We start from the raw sequence: 18,989 nt of genomic DNA, 5'->3' as shown, positions 1-18,989 counted from the left end.
CCAACTTTATGTTTCAAGTTTCAACTCTCCCCCTTCTCCTCTTTGCTTTTGGGTGCTCTCCAGCATCTTCAAGTGTGTGCCTTTTTAATCCATCCATTCGATAATTGTTCCCATGATCACTTCATTCTTCCACCTTCAGCCAGAAGCCTGACATGGTTTTGAAAACAAATGATGCTAACTTTTTGCTTGACTTTCTAGTAGTCTTCATTAAGTAAATTACACCAAAAATAAAGTTAAAAACTCTACAATGATTTGTGCTGTAACATCTCTGAAAGGATGAAGGTTAAGAAGGTAAAATGGGTTCTTATTGAATTCAATTTTGCCTGGAGGCATTTGCCAGACAATAAATTAAGGCTAAATTAAGTACCATTTAAAGGATAAATTGTTATTGAACATCAGTGAGGGGATTGAGCAGGTTAAAAGTAAAATTGATTCTTTCCCATAAAGGCTGAAAGAATGTTCATATTTTATATTTTGTGTCGTGTCAGTAGGGGAATGATTGGCAGTCCACTGTGTGGTGGTTCCTCAATTGATACAAGGTTTGTTAGATGCAAAAGTCAATGTTTGATGTTTACATAGACAATCAGGTTAGGAAGCCTTTTCCAGAACTGATTTTGCTCCAATTGTTCATCCTACTGCTCCCTATTCCCGTGGAAATGCTAAATATCTCTGTTCGTGGTCTTTTAAGACCAGTTTTCGATTTTGTAGCTATGAACTTACAAATTGGTATTTACCTGTCTTTTGAGAATTTATAGAGAAAGGATAATCTGCCAATAAAAGAAAATGGGCCACTTTTATGATTCATTTCTGTGTATTTTGTCCTAGTATTGAATTTCAAACAATATTTTAAGGCTTGATCATGTTGAGATTTTTTCCTTTATCAAAACAAAGAATAATAAGCCCAATTTCTGAAATTAAAAATAAAGCCTATTTAGTATAGGCTAGTCAGAGACAAAATTACCCAAACTGATATGATGGAAATCAGATTTCTAACAAAATGCTTGGAATTAAAGTCCATTTTATTTTAGCTGTATATTATATTATATTATGAAGTAAATACCATTGATTTTTTAAAAAGTTATTTGACTGGGTATGCTGGCAACAAACCTATCATTTCTGATTTCAACATCCTAACCACAACATTCCTAGCTGCACTCCTAGATTCATGCAATTTAAAATTTTCTATTCATTTGCTAATCATCTGCAGATTCTTTCAGGGGTAGTGTCTGATCAAGTATTTGACTCACTTAAGATATTCCTGTTTTTTTTTTTTGTTTTTTTTTTTAATGTTATTTCCTTCTGTCCTAGGTTCACTTTTGTGTTTTAATATTATTTTGTTTTCAGATGTGTTTTTAATTTCTAGGTCCAATTAACATATTAAAAATGTAACTTTCTTAACTCGTGTTCAATTTTGTTAAAGTTCTACTCTCTTGAGTCACTTTTATGTTTTTTCATTACGTTTTGAATCGCGAGAGCTTGGACAGCAAGGTCATCTTGGCATCCATGACAAGTTAAGGCTAAATTAAGTACCATTGACTTCTTGCCTGTGACAACACACGGGTCAGATCAAGCCTCCAATCTGTTTTCTTGGGCTATGCAGCTTTACTATGTGAATTTTGAGAATAATGTGTAAGGAAAATGTTTTGCAACCTATACAGAAATAAGGAGCCTTCGGAATGTGAACAACATGGCATCATATACTCAACCAAGAATGGCAGGTAAGACTGGTCCCCACGTAACATGGCTTCTGGAGGAAAGAACTCTATAGTCAGAAGCCCAGCCTGTGCACAGGGGGTCTGACTATAGCACGCAATCTTACAAGGATTGCAATACATTTTTTTAAGGTAAAATATATATATATTTTTTAACTTTTTGTTTGTTTAATCAGATTCTTAAATCACATATTCCTTTATCTGTATGAAAGTAAGGACTGTAGAGCTAAATACAAAGTAAGGAAATATGGAAATGTATAATTGAAATTCTAGGAAATGCCCTAGCAATGGAATGTCTCCATTACTTAAGAAATACAGAGGAACCAATTAACCTCTGGAGCTCTATGTAGTGGGAAGAGAAAGTAGAGAGAAAGCAGCAGCTCTCAGGAAGAGCTGGTAACTCGAGAGAGCATCATGAGCAGGTCAAAACTAACAGTGAGGTGCGTGTTAACTTGTAGCTCCCTGGCCAAACACAGTCTAACACAAAGCAGAGAAAATCATTTCCCTCAGAAGTACCTCCCACCTCTGCTCAAGAAGACAGCTGCCCTTTAGCCACCAGGGTGTGTGGGATGGTATATAACTGGTTTGACTTGTGTGTTGTCCATGTCCTGTTGATTATGGTCACTAAGATGACCTATGAAGCTACAATTCTGTGATTCTAAAAATAACAGAATAAAATTCAAGACTTGAGCTTTTAAAAAATTGGATACCAGAAAATAAATGAGATGGTTCCAATTGGTTAGATGGGACCTAGAAATTAAAAACACATCTGAGTCTTGCTCTCGACCACCCATAGTTGCGGGGGAGGGGGGTGTCTTTCATGGGGAAGCATGGTGCCAATGGCTAGAGATATTTTCCATCCAAATTAGCAATATTTCAGGCAGAAGTACTTGTAAAATACAGAAAAGTGATATTCCAAGAAGTGCTAATTGGTGGTTTACAAGTACCTACTATTTTTCAATAATCTCTCAAAGATAGTTGGTTTATGGTGGGCTTACCTGTCAGTGGTCCAGGGATGGGACTGTCACTTACATTGATGTAAAGTGTCTGAAATGAAAGACTTTTGTTCCATGGTTAGCAGGATCATTTTCTCTCTTTCACGAATGGTATAATGCTTCATATTATAAGATTTCTCAGTGCTTTTTTGGTACCTAATTTCAGATTGTTGACATAATTAAAAGCTCACCCTACTTGTTTTTATTAACTGTTCCATATTCTGGATTTGTCTAATTTTTTCCCATGATTGCATTCAACGTTAATGTATTTTTGGTAAGAATACTCCATAAATGATTTTATGTTTATTTTAAGTGTTTATGCAGAAGTGAGACTACCCTTCCTTCACTTGGGACACCAATTTTGAGTCCTGCATCCCCCCAAGACGACTGTCAGACTTTATAATTTGCTTGAACTCACATTGATAGCTGTTAAACTCACGGTTGTGGTTTGTTACAGCAGAGGGATAGAGAGGAAAGTCAGCCAAGGGAAGGGGGGTCTGGCGGCAGTGACCAGGGCACTCCCAGGGACAAAGAATCCTGTTATCCTGTCCCAGCAACTGTGGGCAGCATTGCCTTCTCCTGGCAATCACGTGTGGTGATGTAGCATGGAGTGTGCCAACAAGGGAAGCTTCCAAGTCTTGGTCTTTGGCATTTTTATTAGGATACTGTCCACCTGTCTGACCTTTAGTCACTTGACCCTCTTGACCTTGAGCTGATACCACGTGTCCCACAGTCCCCACCATAAATGGCACTGTAGGTGATCAGTGTGGCCCAAGGCACCAGAATAACAAAGATACTCCCATCAGACAGGACATTCCAGAGGCTTAGAAAAGACCTTCCAGGAGGTGGGGGCAAAGGCCAATGCTCTCCGGGTATGGTTAATTCTTTACTAAACAACTCTCTGTCTCCTGCCTTTGGTGATGTAAGAGGTTTTGGCTTTCTTATAGCAAAATGATCACATTTGTCCTAGCATCTACAATTAGTATAAAATTTATGAGAGACAGAGCAAAGATAGTATCATTCTGAATATGCCTAACATTTGGAAGATCCAGAGTTGGGCAGGGATAAATTTAAAGAAAGAACTAATGTATCCTATAAAGCTATGATTTTTTGTATTTTGTATAATTTGATAATTCCTTTTCCTCCTTGATCTACTGCTATTTGGACCTTAAGAAAAAGTTTTGCAGGGTCACCGGGGTGGCTCAGTCATTTAAGTGTCTGATTCTTGGTTTTGGCTCAGGTCATGATCTCGGGGTCCTGGAACTGAGCCCTGCAACAGGCTCTGCACTCAGTGTGGAGTCTGCTAGAGATTCTTTCCCTCTCCCTCTGCTCCTCCTCCTGCTCATGCTCTTTCACTCTTTATATATAAAATAAATAAATAAAATCTTTTTTTTTTTGAAGTTTTGCAGAGCTATTTAGCATACAAGTTAGCTGAGGACTAGCTAAATCAAGTTCCTGATGAGGACAGTTGTCTTCTTTTGTTTTTTCCATTGGTACTACCAATATTATTGGTACTAGAGTTGGACATGAGTTAATTCAACTTCCTGATACATTTGATCACCATTATCAGTATTATGATCTCACCAACAGTACCAATATTATGCTATATTATAGTAAGTTAGTAAATGTTCCTGAAAAATGTGACTCAGAAGATACTGGCACATTGATAGAGTCCTACTCAGTCATCAAAAATTGCTCTAGTTCATCACCATCATGTGACCAAAATGTGTCCCTCAGTGGTGCCACCCAATTTTTTGGCTTTTGTTTGACCTTTTCGATTTCCAAGCAATCTTGGCAACATGCAACTTCATCCATGCAAGTATCTGATACAGTTGAGCAAGACAACACCATCTCTTCCTCTGAGCCTCTCATGAGGTATCAAAATATTAGATTTGCCTCACTGTATAACCCATTTACTTATCCTTTTACCCTCAGCTATTTCTGAGGGTACTATTCCTTCTTTTCTCCATTTGCCTTTTATTTTTACCCAAACCTGTCCATTTTGAGAAGGAATATTAAGTTTGGCTACTGTGCTGGTCCATTTTGCTGACAGTAGCACTAGTCTAGCAAGTCCTCACCTTGGCCCATTCCCATCCATGTAGGGTAGGGTTGTGTAGGTATGGAACTAGCAGTCTATATCAATCACTGTACAGCACAGATGCATTCCCTGTCAAACCAAATTTTGCCAGAAGGGATGAAGTCATAATCTACCCCACCTGGCTCTTAGTTATTCTGGCATAAAAGTCTAAAGATAAAGTTAGTAATATGCACATGCATGTGAGATGTGCTGTGTGTATGTACATGCATGTGCTGTATGCATGCACATACTGTGCGTGAATGGCATGTGCACACATATGATATGTATATGTGTATGAGGGTGTGATGTATGTGCATGCATAGTTGTGTGATGTGTGCATGCATGTGCATATGTGTGTATATGTGCATGTGGTGTGTACATATGTGCCATGTGTGCATGTGTAGAGAATGTAGAGAAGGGGATTATAGGTCGTGGTCACTTTGACATTTTGATCCAGAAATAATTCCTATGTGTTTAAAATAAATTAATAATATTCTTTACATAAAGTTTTATATCCTGATTTTTTTTTATTTTCACTTTGTCTATGTAAGGTGATTTTTCCAAATAATCAAATAGTATTAATTTGGAAAACTTAATTATCAGTTACTTGATAATTACATAATATGGATAAACTATTCCTTTTTCAACTGTTTATCTGTTATTGAAAGTCTAGATTGTTTTTCATCTTGCCCTATTGTAAACAAGCATGTGTGAAGCATCACTCCACAGATACACAAGTACACTCAGGAAGCATTCTTTACTGACAAATACACATGTTCACAGTGGCTTTCTGCTCACCCACCTTCTCTGCACCCTCATTCTATTTTTCCATAATGTCCAAAGCTCCTTAGCCATGAAATTCTGTGCAACTGTCCTTAGTGCCTCATACCTGGCACTGGTTTGTTTTAGTCATTTTACTAAATTTCATCACAAATTTGTATATAGTAAGTCATATATTTTACCCATTTGTAAATTTAATGAGGGCCGTGATACTCTCCAGTGTACCTTCTCTGTTATTTAGAGTTTGGGGACCGTGCTGTACCTGGAGGAAATGTCTAGCAGACCCCAGTGCCCCAGCAGTACCACCGCTCCATGGAGGAACGCTCCCCTCTGGCTTACCGCCCACCCCACCTACCCCCCAGCTCTGCAGGTCCCCTCACATGCCCTGTGGTGCCATTTGAGTCCTCCAGGGATAGTTCGTGTTATAGATGTAGATCACGAGATTTGAACTTCCACATGCACCTGCAATGATAATCTATGGATTTCCCATTTTTATTCCTTTCAGCAGAATGTGTGAAGCCACGTTAATGCACGGTCAGCCCACGGTTTCCAAATCATGTTCTTTGGGGGGAAACAAAAGATGACTTGCTTCTATTTCATTATCAGAAAAAAATTTTCTTCTTCGAGTTGACTAACTTTTGTCCTTTGGATTATGAATCTTACACAAAGTACTTAATCTAAATTTAAATAAACACCATATACACTAGGCTTAAATAATACATATTCTTAAAAATATAAATTTGTAATAACCAATATGCTTATATCCATAACCTCCTTTGTCAAGTACTCTTCCCATTAAGAACGTGGTATTGTACGTTCAGACATTATTCGTCCATTATTCTACACTGTTTCAGACAACTTTACCTCTTCTCTTTCCTTGCCACTCCCCCAAGCCTGACCTGTATTCCTTTTACTGAATTACAGAACTAATATCACTTACTACCAGCTGGAATGCTAACCATATTTTTAAATAATAACTCTTTTTGTTTGAAGACAATGTTTTACAAGGCTGGATAGAAAAAGCTCAGCAAAAGGTTCAATCAAACACATCTTATTTTTCCCTCTTCTTACAAGAACACCTCTTTGTGAGCATGAATTAGTGGAGGAAGCAAACATGAAAGTGAAAGAGATGAGTCCAGGTAAATGCCCTGTGCACATTGTGTCTAACCGCACAAACCTGTGAGGTTTATGTGGACATTTTTAGCTGGTAATCAGGCAAATCCACCTGATGAGCAAAATCTCTTTTGTCATGTTATTAAATCACACTCACTTGCTTTGGTATAGCCTCGTCTAATTATCATTAACTTTTTCACTCCAAGTATGAAAATTTCATTTAATAAAAAACACACAAAGGAATTCAGAAACAATTCAGAGACAGCTAGAAGCACCAGGAGAAAGACTAGGAAGTATGTCGTTGATGACAAACCTACTAAGGGTTTTCAATCAAATCAGCTCCTTTTAGCACAGATACCTTTATTTACAGAGTGTCTTAATTTATTACTTCAATTTATTTGCTGGCCTATTTTATTTGTAGGCTTAGTCTAATTTTAACACTGTCAAGAATAATTCAAAGAGAACCGGGCAAGTCTGCTTAGAAGAGAAAACCCACGTTAATCTTTTCTGACATTAATAGAATTAGACCTTATTAATTCTGACATGATTTATTTCATATTGTGTAAATACTAAGTGCAAGCATCATGTTCTCATTGAAACAAGTGTTTTACATGCTTCGTATACTGCAATTTAAAACACGAATTGAAAGTGAGCCTTGAAAACAATTTGAAATTACTTAAATCTTGTCAAACTTAGAAAGATTATTACTGCCAAATGGGAATACTACATTCTGACAAACAGTGCTCATGGTAGTAACCGAGGGGGGTGGGTGGAGAAATAGAGGCGAGTCCCTCTTAGGAAGAAACCAGGCTTGCTAGGCTGCCTCTCCAGCCACTGAAGCAGATGCTCTTTCCAGGTGAAGAAAATCCTTCTCAATACAAATCCATGTGTTTAATGTGTCTTTATTTTCTTCTTTTTATATCAAAAGAACTGAAACTCAGATCAGTTAATGTTTGGAATTAGTTTGGATGTACTGTTTCTCACTCAGGGAGGCATGCTGGAGTCTCAGCTGGGGCTCTTGGGAGGGTGGAAAGGTGAGACCAGCAGGGTATGTAGAAGCACCACCTACCTCACACCCTATCCCTCACACGCTGTGCCTTTTGTCCTGTTAAGGAAAAAGAAACTGCGTTTCCAATGGTTTGCCTAAATTCCCAGTTGCCCAAGTGAGCCTTTGACAAAATGACCAAGTGCATGTCGGTGCCCCATACCTGGGTTGCTTGCTATTCAACAACAAAGATGGATTTTCCTTTCTCTTTCCATTGACTTGGGGCTGATGCCATCGGCTGATTAGCCGAATGATTTAGGCCAAACTGTTGCTTGGCAGTCCTTTGGAGAATTTTTAAAACATGAGCATGTTAGGAGTACATCGTTAGAGGATGTGGCACATCCACATCTAAGTTGCAGATGTGTGGAAAGCGTCTGAACTACTTTATGAGCACCATAAGATGAAAAGGAAATATTAATATTGGCTTCCTTCAAACGTAAGTGATCTATGATGTGAATAATTTTTTTCAAGAGTAGAAATGGATACTGTGTCTTTGTTCTTTTGAAATGAGAGCAGAGATACCATTTCTCTTAAGCCTCAATTATTTATTTGCCAGAAACATATGGGGCAAATTATTAGACAAAGATTTTATTTCTAGAACAGTTTACTTAGTAGCTGTCAATTGGGGTGTGAATCACACAGCTTAATATAGTGCATGAATGAGTGAAAACAAGCGAAGGGATTTTCTGCCTTTGTCTATTTTATACACTATCCATTGTTATCTTGAATTAGCACACCTTGTCCAAAGTTCTTAACGCATAGGGCAAGTCAGAATTTACTTTGTAAATCGTGTAGCGTTTATGTATTTAAGATTGTCTTTAAAAAATTTGTCATTGAAATGGCCATCCCATGCATCAGTGGAAATGCCAGCCTCCATCAGTTTGGTGGAAGTAATGATGTTATGATACAGAAACGCCACCGATGACAAAAGATTTCACTCCTTACCATCATGATATCCAAATGGTAGGTTTTACAAAGAAGAAAGCTCATTCACTGGAAAACCAGTATTGCAGAGCTAGAAGATGCTGTAGGGCTCGTATAAGGCTAACATCAGACTGGATGCTGAAGAGGCCAGTGACTTGCCCAAGGTCGCACACCTGGACCTACAGCCCAGACCTCATTTTGAAGTCCGCTCTGCTCTGCCTCAGTGTATTTTCCCCTTGAGCTGCGTCTGCAAACTACCCTTGGGTATTTTAGGATTGCTGAACGGAATGACACTCTGTGCCTAGTATGTATGTCTCAGAATTATTTGGTTTGTTGGTGTGTTTATTAGTATATATCTTCCTCTAATTTATTTTGTAGTGCTAGAGAGTGTCTTCTGGATTTTTTCCCTCTACTTTCTGTCTCACTTATTCCCTTTACAGCATAATTTCTAATAGCCCCTGATCTCTACCACAGATGAAAATGAAGAGGACTTCAAGGTGTTCTCTTGTTACAGAATTTTAAATGATCCTTTGAAAGACTGACCTGTATTACGAAGCCTGCATCACTCTTTGAGACGTGGGTTTCCATAGATTGAGCTCAGTTTATTTCCTTTTAACTTAGAGCTATAGGTCTTAATGGAGACATATGCTTCTCTTCTCTTGGGTAAATGCCTAGGAATGGAATAGCCTCATCATATGGTAAGTTTATGTTTAACTTCTAAGGAACTGCCACACATTTTTCAAGGCAGATGTACCATTTTGCATGCCCACCAGCAGCAGAGAGCTCCCACTGCCCACATCCTCATCAACATGTGGTGTGATCACTCTTGAATTTAGCCATTCTAGTGGGCATGTAGGGGCATCTTATTGTGGTTTTAACTTGTATTTGCATAATGACAAAATGTGATGAACGTTTTCTCATGTGCTAATTAGTCATCTCTGTGCCATCTTTGGTGAAGGGTCTTTACAATTATTTTTTTTTTTCAAATTATTTTGTCTTCTGGTTATTGAGTTGTAAGAGTTCTTTATATATTCTAGATACAGATTTGCTCTTGAAAATCTGTTTCACACATATTTTCTTCTACTGAGTTACCCATCTTTTCATTTTCCTAAGTGTCATCTGAAGAGCAAAAGTATTTTATTTTTGATAAGTACACTTCATTGATGTGTTTTCTTTCATAATCCTTGATTTCTACTTATAATTAAGAAATATTTGCCAAATTAAAGGTCACTAATTCTCCCCTATGTTTTCTTTTAGAATTGTTATGTTTGAGCTTTACATTTAGATCCAGAAATGTTCATAGCAGCTTTACTAGTGATAGCCGAACCTGTAACACCCCCATGTCCATTAACAGATTAATACATAAATGTATTGCATATCCATTAGATGAAATCCTATTCTGAAATTAAAATCACTAATATACACAACAAAATAGATGAATCTCAGAATAATTATGCTAAGTGAAAGAAGTGAGCCCGAGCAAGAGTACATGCTGTGTAATTGCATTTCTATAAATACAGAATGTGCAAGCTAATGTGAAGTGACAGAGTGAAGATTGGTGGTGATCTGAGGATGGGTGAGTGAGGGGAGCAGGGAAGGGTGTGTGGGAGCACTACAGACCAGCACAAAGAAATCGAGGGGAAAGCCAGATATGCTCCTTGTCTAGATTTTGAGGATGAATCCACGTCCAAAATACGTGCAGATAGTGGAATATCAATTTCACTTCAATAAAGCTGTAAAAAATAAATAATAAATATAAATATAAATGAAAATAAAGAACAAACCAAGCCACAATTCTAGCCTTAAAAGTGAACTCAGTTACTTTGTATTGATGTTTTTTAAGGAAGAAAACAGATTTGGAGGTTCAGTGGATGGCAGGTTTTGGACTAAAAGCTTCATATAATTTACCTTACCCTCCACAGCTACCTCATAAAATAGGACTAGTAGGCACCAAAAAAAATTAGCCTCAGAGAGGGTGACTGACTGTATGATGTCAGATAATAGAGCTAAGAATGATCATAATTGAGTAGGAGAACCTGTTTCACTTCTCACCTCTTACTCTTTGTACCCAGTGTGAAGACCTAGTATGTGGGAGAGGTAAGAAAGAGAGGCATGGGATGCTCTGATTTGGCAGATCTCACGGTTGTGCCCACATTGGCTGGGGGAACCCAGCTCCTGTCTGTTTTCTCAAGAAATTAGACACAACTAGAGAACTAAAAGCCTCTGCAGCACATACCCAGTCACTTAAAGTTAGCCCTACATATTAAGAAGGAAAGTTCTGGAGACAAGGTGCAGGGCAGCTGCAGCTACAGTCACAGCCAATGGGGACAGGCCATCCAGGGTGACCACAGGTGACCAAAAAGACCGTACCAGGCAGTGGTTCCATCTTGGGCTTGTGGCAGCAGCCCTGGGATCCAGTACATTTCACAATGGCCTCTGGAAGGGCTGTGTCCTGACAGGGTTTGGCTTCCAGATTCCTGGAGAGACTTTTCTGGGGCTCCTGTTCCACTGCAGACTTGAGGCCAAGTCGTACCAAGGCAGAGCTTCCAGCAGCACATCTGTCCTCATTCCATAAATCTTGTCAGAACCCACTAGGGGTGATGTGTGCTTGACGATGGCCCTCGGAATTAGACCAAAGTGTCCTCAAATTGCCCTTGGATACAGAGTAGATGAACTTTCAGGTCTGGAGCAAATTAAATCTACTGGTCAGAGTTAAATAGGCTCAAACTTAAATTGAGATGGGGCAGCAAGAGGCAGTATTCACAAATACTACATATTTTGGCTGAAGACATTTGAAAGTCAGGTCCAAGAAGGATTATCTGCCTTCGCCTTCTTCTCCTGGAAGCAGGAGGAAGACCCCACATGGAAGATGTCCTCCTGTGCCCAAAGGAAAGTAACATCCTCATCACCAAGGATGAAGAGTGGAAGCCGAGAGAATTCTGTGCAAACAGGCCTTGTTAAAATGATCCCATCTTCCTTTAGCATCCTTGTATATTGAGCTATTTTTCTAAAATTCCCTGTCTTTGCTCAGCCTGGTAGTAAAGCATTTAGGTTTGCCTCTTATGTGGGTCTTCAATCCTTGTGAGGGCTGCGTATCACCTAAAACTTACACTGAACAGTCCCGTGGGCTTTTTTTCTGCTAATCTGTCTTGTGTCAACTTAATTCTCAAGCCCAGGTGAAAACCCTTTGAGTAGAAAAGTAAAATTTTGCTTCTTCTACTACATTAAATATTTTCCCCACGTATAGTGCTATCTCTTAAGTATATCACTATGAAAAATAGATTAATCAACAAAAATATTGACTATTTACTAGTAAATGATGTTCTGTAGTTAGCTTTGTGAAAAACAAACAAACAAACAAACATAAAAACAACCTGTAAGCCATACCATGACTGAACTCTGGGACCATATGAGGCCAGTGGGTGATGGTTTGCGAAAGGCAATGTGAATTAATATACATGCCATCCTTGAATAGTTACTAGTCTCTAGATGAGCAATCACAGCAATTAAATGACCTGGAGGGATTCTGGAGAATGTTCAAGGAGGAGGTGAGGCTGAAGCAAGGCCATGATGCGGGGCAGGATCCCATGAGGCAGAGAGCAGAGACCGCCACACAACGTGAATAAGAAATGAGTCCCCATTATTTTAGAATGAAGGCAGAGAACTCTGATGTGGGTTCAGTAAATGCCATTTTGATTTCTGAGGAACAGATAAATTATCTGTAGCTGATGCAATTTGAGACATCATAGATTACCATTTTAATTTAAATGTCAATCTCTTAAATTTTGTCATTTCTTTGAATTACAAATCAGAATTATGTCATGTTTGTAAATAGGAAAAACCATTGGTTTTCTGAACTCAATCCTTGCTGTGTCTTGGTCACAGAGCTTTTGTAGTACAAGGTAAGAGCTAAACAGAAGCATGGAACATGGGCCAAACACCAGCTCACACATTGCAAAATCATTTTTTTAGTCAAACCGCTATTATGAAATCAAATATCTCCCTTGCCAAATGTAAACATATTATCTGTTATATCACACAGGCTGGCCTGAACCTTGAAGAGACAAAACCCATGAGTTCTTGAAAATATGTAAATACTTTAACAAATGCTGCATAAGAAGACGAAAGGAAGAACGGAAAACTAACAATTCTTAACCACGTGTTAGGGAGAGGTTATAGGGATGTGATATCAAATCTTCTGTCCCTTTTCCAGCTAATAGTTATCCTGAACCATTCTTCCATTTGGTGGGTGTTTCTGCTCCCAAAAGAAGGAAAAAAAATGTCCACTGGGTAATATATCTTGGCTTTAGTAGGTATTTTTCCGGAAATCTACTGGGGACCTATTTTTGTTTACTTCTCTAAGCCCACCTCCTTGAAATTCCCAGAAAAAAAATACATAACAAAAAACAGACTTGGTTTTAAGTATATCACCAGTGTGCTGGAGTTGAAAGCATTTAAGCATTCTGGAGGCTGGGCAGAGAAGTTAGGGCTCAGGGCAGCTCCAGTGCATGTTTGATAAACACAAAGAATGGGTGACACTCTGGGACACCATGCACTGTATGGATGTTACTGAAAATGGGAGGCTGAGCTCCTTTATTTAAAAAACAAACAAACAAAACCCCTTAAAAGTCAAGTATGGGCTATAAATTAAAGATGAATGGTAATAGATCCAATAGCTAAATGACGACAACTCTGTGCGATTTACCACCTACACCTCCAGCTCTCACTTTCCCTGGAACATGGCAACAGAGCAGATAAAGGAAATTACTGAAGGTGTTTACAGGGACGTGAACTAATACCAGTGCGCCTTTTGTGTTTGCTTCTGAGAGTGGCCTTTTGTGGCTGAACATTCTTTAGTGTCTCCTGAATTTTGTGGGAACTGTAATTTCTGAGAGAGAGAGCTATGGGAAATTTGCTATATTTGGGACAGATGAGTTCATTTTAATAAATTCACGTCTGTTTCGTGTCAGCTGACATGATCTCAGATAACAGATTAACATTTCAGAGGTGGTGAGGTTTGGCTAGGTAAAAGGGAAATTCACCCCACATACGGAATTCCCATATGGTTTTGTTCATCAGAGGGTATATGAAAATGGGTGTTGTTATTGAAAATGACACCAAAGGAACCCAAAGCAAACATTTCATAAAATGTCTTCCCTCCCAAGGAAACAGATCTCCAGTGTTCTGAAATGGTCAGAAATACTGCAGACATGTCCTTGGAGTATCCTTGCTTCTGTACCTAGCTTGGTCCCACTGTCTCCTGCAGGCCACTTACTAGCAATTCCATTTTCTGTTTTGAGAGTGACTCCACTCTCATCACTACTTTCCAGCAACTCTGAAAAGGAAACATGGAGGTCATCCTCTTGTTTATAGATGTAGAAACTCTATTCATGAGAAGGGAGGTGACTTGTTGAGGTTATGAGGCTAATGTGTGGGGATCACTAGCCTTATAGAACCCTGGTCTCCTGACAACTTACTTCCTGTCCTCCTCTCCTTTCATAAGAGATAAATGGGCCAGAGATACGAGGATCCTAGACCCGCAGAATCCATAACCTGTAGTAAATAGAGAACATAGGGAGTTAGGTGACTGCAAGTGTTATGTCTTGGTAAGGGTGAGATTCTTGTACAGTAGGGACCATTTATGGTTGGGTGTCACCAGAAGCCGGTATGATATGAGGATTTGAACGCCAATAGTTTATGTGGGAAAAAAATCATAATGAGTGCTCTCTGGGGACCAGGGAATGGAGACACAGAAGGGAAGGAATGAGCAAGGGTCTTCACTGGGTGGATCACTTCTGTGGGCAACTGAGCCTGCTTCCTGGGGTATTTCTGGGAAATACTGTGGAACACACATCTGAACTGTCCCCCTTTGAGCATGGATGTTGGGGTATTTATGCTCCCAGCCCCACCCATGAGGGCCACCCCATGAGGGAGGCCTGCACATAGAGGGGCAGCTGAGTTGAGAGGACACGGCAGCGGAGAGCCCAAGACATGCATGGCGCTCAGCCCTGGGAGCACCTCCCACAGACACCACTGAAGGTTGTCTGCGAGGGGCTGGGCCCAGGTAGCTACAAAATTGCTGCAAACTGAAATGTTCTCTTAAACAGATACTGTGATCTGATCATCTGAAAAGCTTTCCAAAGTCTGATAACATCTAAGGAGTTCAGATGTCCACCTGTGGTCTCAGAGCAACTCCTTCCAGGGTGAAAAGTATGCACAGCACCCCACAGAGAAGACTCAGGGGGGGTGCTGCCATGGATGGAATATTCATGTTCCCTTAAATCTTATTCAAACCTTTGTCCCTAAGGTGATGGTTATGAGGTGGGGCCTTTGGGAGGCACATACGTCTTGAGGGTAGAGCCCCTGTGATGGAATTACTGTCCTTATAGGAGAGACAGAGCCCAGAAAGACCCCTCCTCCCATCCACCATGTGAGGACACAGAGAGAAGAAGCCATTTGTGGGGAAGGGGCCCTCCCCAAATAAGCTGGCAACTTGATCTTGGATTTCCAGCCTCCAGAGCTGAGAGAAAGCTGCCCAGTCTGGGGTGTTCCGTTGCAGCAGCCTGATTAGACTAAGACAGGTGGGGAGCACTGACATATTTAGGAGGAAAGATTATCAGGCAGGGGATCAGCGCAAGGCAAGTTGTGAAGAGTGGCTCAGGGACAGGGACTAGATCCCTTTCTTTGGAACAGAACACGTATGCTGGGGCACTTTTTTTGGAAGGAGGGCTGGCTGTGCTGTGTATTATGAAGGCTTCCTGGACTCCTGAAGGTAGAGTAAGAAGTCTGAATTTATCCTTGTGGCAAGCAGAACACCAGTGAAAACTTTTGTTCTGGTGTAAAATCTTAGTGAAAATATGGGAGCTATTACTCATGCAGTGACAGGTCACTGGGGAAAGGAGGCATGAAGAATGAGGGGATCTGCCTTCATTCTCAGCTTGGGTTAGTCGTGACCCCTGCTGTTTGGATAAAAACACATGAAAATCACTTTAATTTCCTTCTTTCAGCAAACTTTGTGGCAGCAAGTGGATGCAGAGTTTAGGTAATTGCAAAAAAATGATATGAAATATCATTTTAAAATATGATTATAGGGGCACCTGGCTGGGTCAGTGGTTGAGCGTCTGCCTTCGGCTCAGGGCATGATCCTGGGGTCCTGGGATCGAGTCCCACGTCGGGCTCCCCACAGGGAGTCTGCTTCTCTCTCTGCCTGTGTCTCTGCCTCTCTCTCTGTATCTCTCGTGAAGAAATACATAAAATCTTTACAAAAAAATATCTGATTCTAAAATAAATGTTATGATTCAAAATAAATTAGAAGTAATATTAGAATTTTTAATTTATTTGGAAGCTTGAATGGAACACATGATCATTGGATGAAAGATCCTTGCTGGAGTCTATGGACATTCACCTGAGTGTAGAAATTTAAGTGTGGATCTAAACACAGCACTATGGGAGAAACTGAGCATCTGAAACAATAGCGTGATCATGATAATAACTGACAACTTTTGTAGCATAATGGAAACAAGGCAGGAGCAGATGGCATAGCATTCCCGTTGGTCACAAATGAAATCTGGTTATGGAGGCGGTAGGGGGAAAATGTTACTATGAGACACAAATTTAAATGTATTAGAATTTAATCAGTTTATCTGCTGTCCTTCATAGATTATATTTTGGGGGAGAAAATGAATGATTTCTCTATCTGCCGGAAGTTGAGAAGAAGATTGGAGGAACTTAGATTCATTGGTGTGAAGACAGGGTAGTTCTTTAGTGAATGACAAGAACACACTAAATGGACCTTTGACAGACCAGTAGTGAATGCTGCTCCATCAATAAAGCACGATAAGCTCATCTGGAATGGAAGGCCTGGAAGGGTTTTAATGGCCATGCTTTGAAATAGTTGCAGCTGCTTTGTGTCAACTTTCAGTTCTGTTCGATTTGTCCACATGTAAGTCCCTGAAATGCACAATCCATGATGCCTCCCTCTTTATGCTCCTGTAAACACTGCAGGTGCCAATGAGGTTATAAATACCATTCCCCATTTTTTACCGGTGAACGGAGGGCATGGCAGGTACTGTGCCCTTGGATGAGCTGAGTGCAGTCTGTATTTTTCCATAAAGTTATTATACAGATTCTTTCCCATCCGCACTCTGAATGCTTGTTCCCGGAGTTGGCAGCCAGCAGTCACTGGTGACAATGTACTCATTACTTGATTACGTACATCTCATCCTCTGACTACTAACCATGAGCTGTAGAGAGAGGGTTTTAATAAACATTGGGGTTTATATAAAAAGAAATATTTTAAAATGCTAATAGGATTCAAGTGACCTTTGGGTGCTTGTAATTAGTGAAAGTAAGGCACAAGTACATAGATACTTGCACCAAAACAAATTTAATCACTTAAATACTGAAAACAACTCAAGAAGAAAACACTGAAATAAAGAATTTAAAAGATAGAGTCAACCCTGCAGTTTAGACTCAATTACTATATATCCCAACTCTGGTAGTTTCTTCTAATCCATCTGAAAGCATGTTATTCTTACAGAATTTTATTCTTTTTTTTTTTTTTTAAGATTTTACCTATTTATTCATGAGAGACACAGAAAGAGAGAGAGGCAGAGACACAGGCAGAGGGAGAAGCAGGCTCCATGCAGGGAGCCCGATGCGGGACTCGATCTCCGGACTCCAGGATCACACCCTGGGCTGAAGGCAGGCGCTAAACCACTGAGCCAGACAGGGAACCCAAGAATTTTATTCTTTAAATATCTGTTTCACTATTATTAGATATTTCTCTAGAACTGGCCTTGAGAATCATGCTCCTTTCATGCTAAGAATATTCCCAAGACTGTTTATTTTGATAAATATTACAAAGTATATTCTCTAATTTGAAATTCCAGGTCATTTACTTTTAGGGTCATAGTAGGTCCACTGGTCTCCATTCCTGCCCTGGTGCACTATGGCTCCGTAATGTCCTTCTGTGTCTCAGTCTTCAGGGATGCTTGAGTTTCTGTTCCTCGTCCATGTGCCAGCACAGCAAGAGGCAGCAGAGTCTCTAGCACCCAGGTCATGCTGCCAGGACACACAGCAACGTGCCATGTAGCACGCTAATCTCTTCCAGAAACATCCTCAGAGACACCCAGAAATGTGTCCTACCAGTGATCTGTGCATCCCTTAGCCTGGTCAGATTGATGCAGAGAATCAACCATCACAAGGCAGACAGATTATATGGCCTTCCCTTTGCTTCCCCACTGGGGTATTTTTCCCAAATAAAAGACACTGGAGGATATTGATGCCACCTCTTTTTCACTACTTCACTGTCTCCCAGATTGCAGCCCCCTAGTTAAAAATATGAGCGCTCACACATAAATGGATTCATCTTTAAATGGCTTCTTGTGGAAACCACATAACTAGAATGCACAGATGACTTCTATCTAGTAACAAATATAAAAGTAGGAAAGAAGAAAGAAAGAAAGAAAGAAAGAAAGAAAGAAAGAAAGAAAGAAAGAAAGAAAGAAAGAAAGAAAAGAAAAAGAAGAAAGAAAGAAAGAAAGAAAGAAGATAGAAAGAAAGAAAGAAAGAAAGAAAGAAAGAAAGAAAGAAGACAGTTATTGCTCTAAACAACCCTAGTCCTCATCCATTATTAAATGTAAAATGATTCTTATTTCCTTGATCTATTGGTTAAAGAAGCACAATAATTAAGGCAAGAAGGTCACAATCTTTGCTGCAAAGGCCCTCAGAGCCCTTGACAACTTTGGCCAATGATTGAGCTAGATGATGTTCCCTCATTAGATTTCCAGTCCATTTAGACCTGAGACCAGGGCCAACTACATAATCTGCATGGTCCTGCACAAAAGGAAAATTCAGAGCTTGTTGTTCAAAGTGCATGAAATATGTGCCATTAAAAGGGATACAATATTAGGCTGTTCTTTTCCTGTGTGGTCTCTCAACTTGTCATGGTGTCTTTTGCGTGTCATTTAAGAAATAAAAGACAAAAACTTAAATTGATAGCATGGAATTTACCATTCACCTTTTGTGCAATGCCAACTTTAGATATAAATATAAAACATTTAACTTATATGCTCTTTAACTGTGTCTTTGGAATCGTGGCAGTTGCACAATTCACAGTTCAGACACTTTTATGTATTTTGCTTTTACCAGGAGAATGGCGGTGCTGCACAAAACAGACTCAGTGCCTTTATTTCCATTTGTGACATGCACACAGTCTACCAGCACTCTCTGTGTTCCACTGACTGCTGCATACGGAAGGACAGACAGGCAAGGGGCAATAGGTTGCCACTTTCTCTTTCTTTCCATCATGCTGTCATGCCTTCTTTGTGTGTTCTAAATTC

The sequence above is a fragment of the Vulpes lagopus genome, chromosome 8 (genome assembly GCF_018345385.1).
Source record: "Vulpes lagopus strain Blue_001 chromosome 8, ASM1834538v1, whole genome shotgun sequence".
In the NCBI taxonomy this organism is placed as follows: domain Eukaryota; kingdom Metazoa; phylum Chordata; class Mammalia; order Carnivora; family Canidae; genus Vulpes; species Vulpes lagopus.
Note: the sequence above shows the minus strand (reverse complement) of the source record.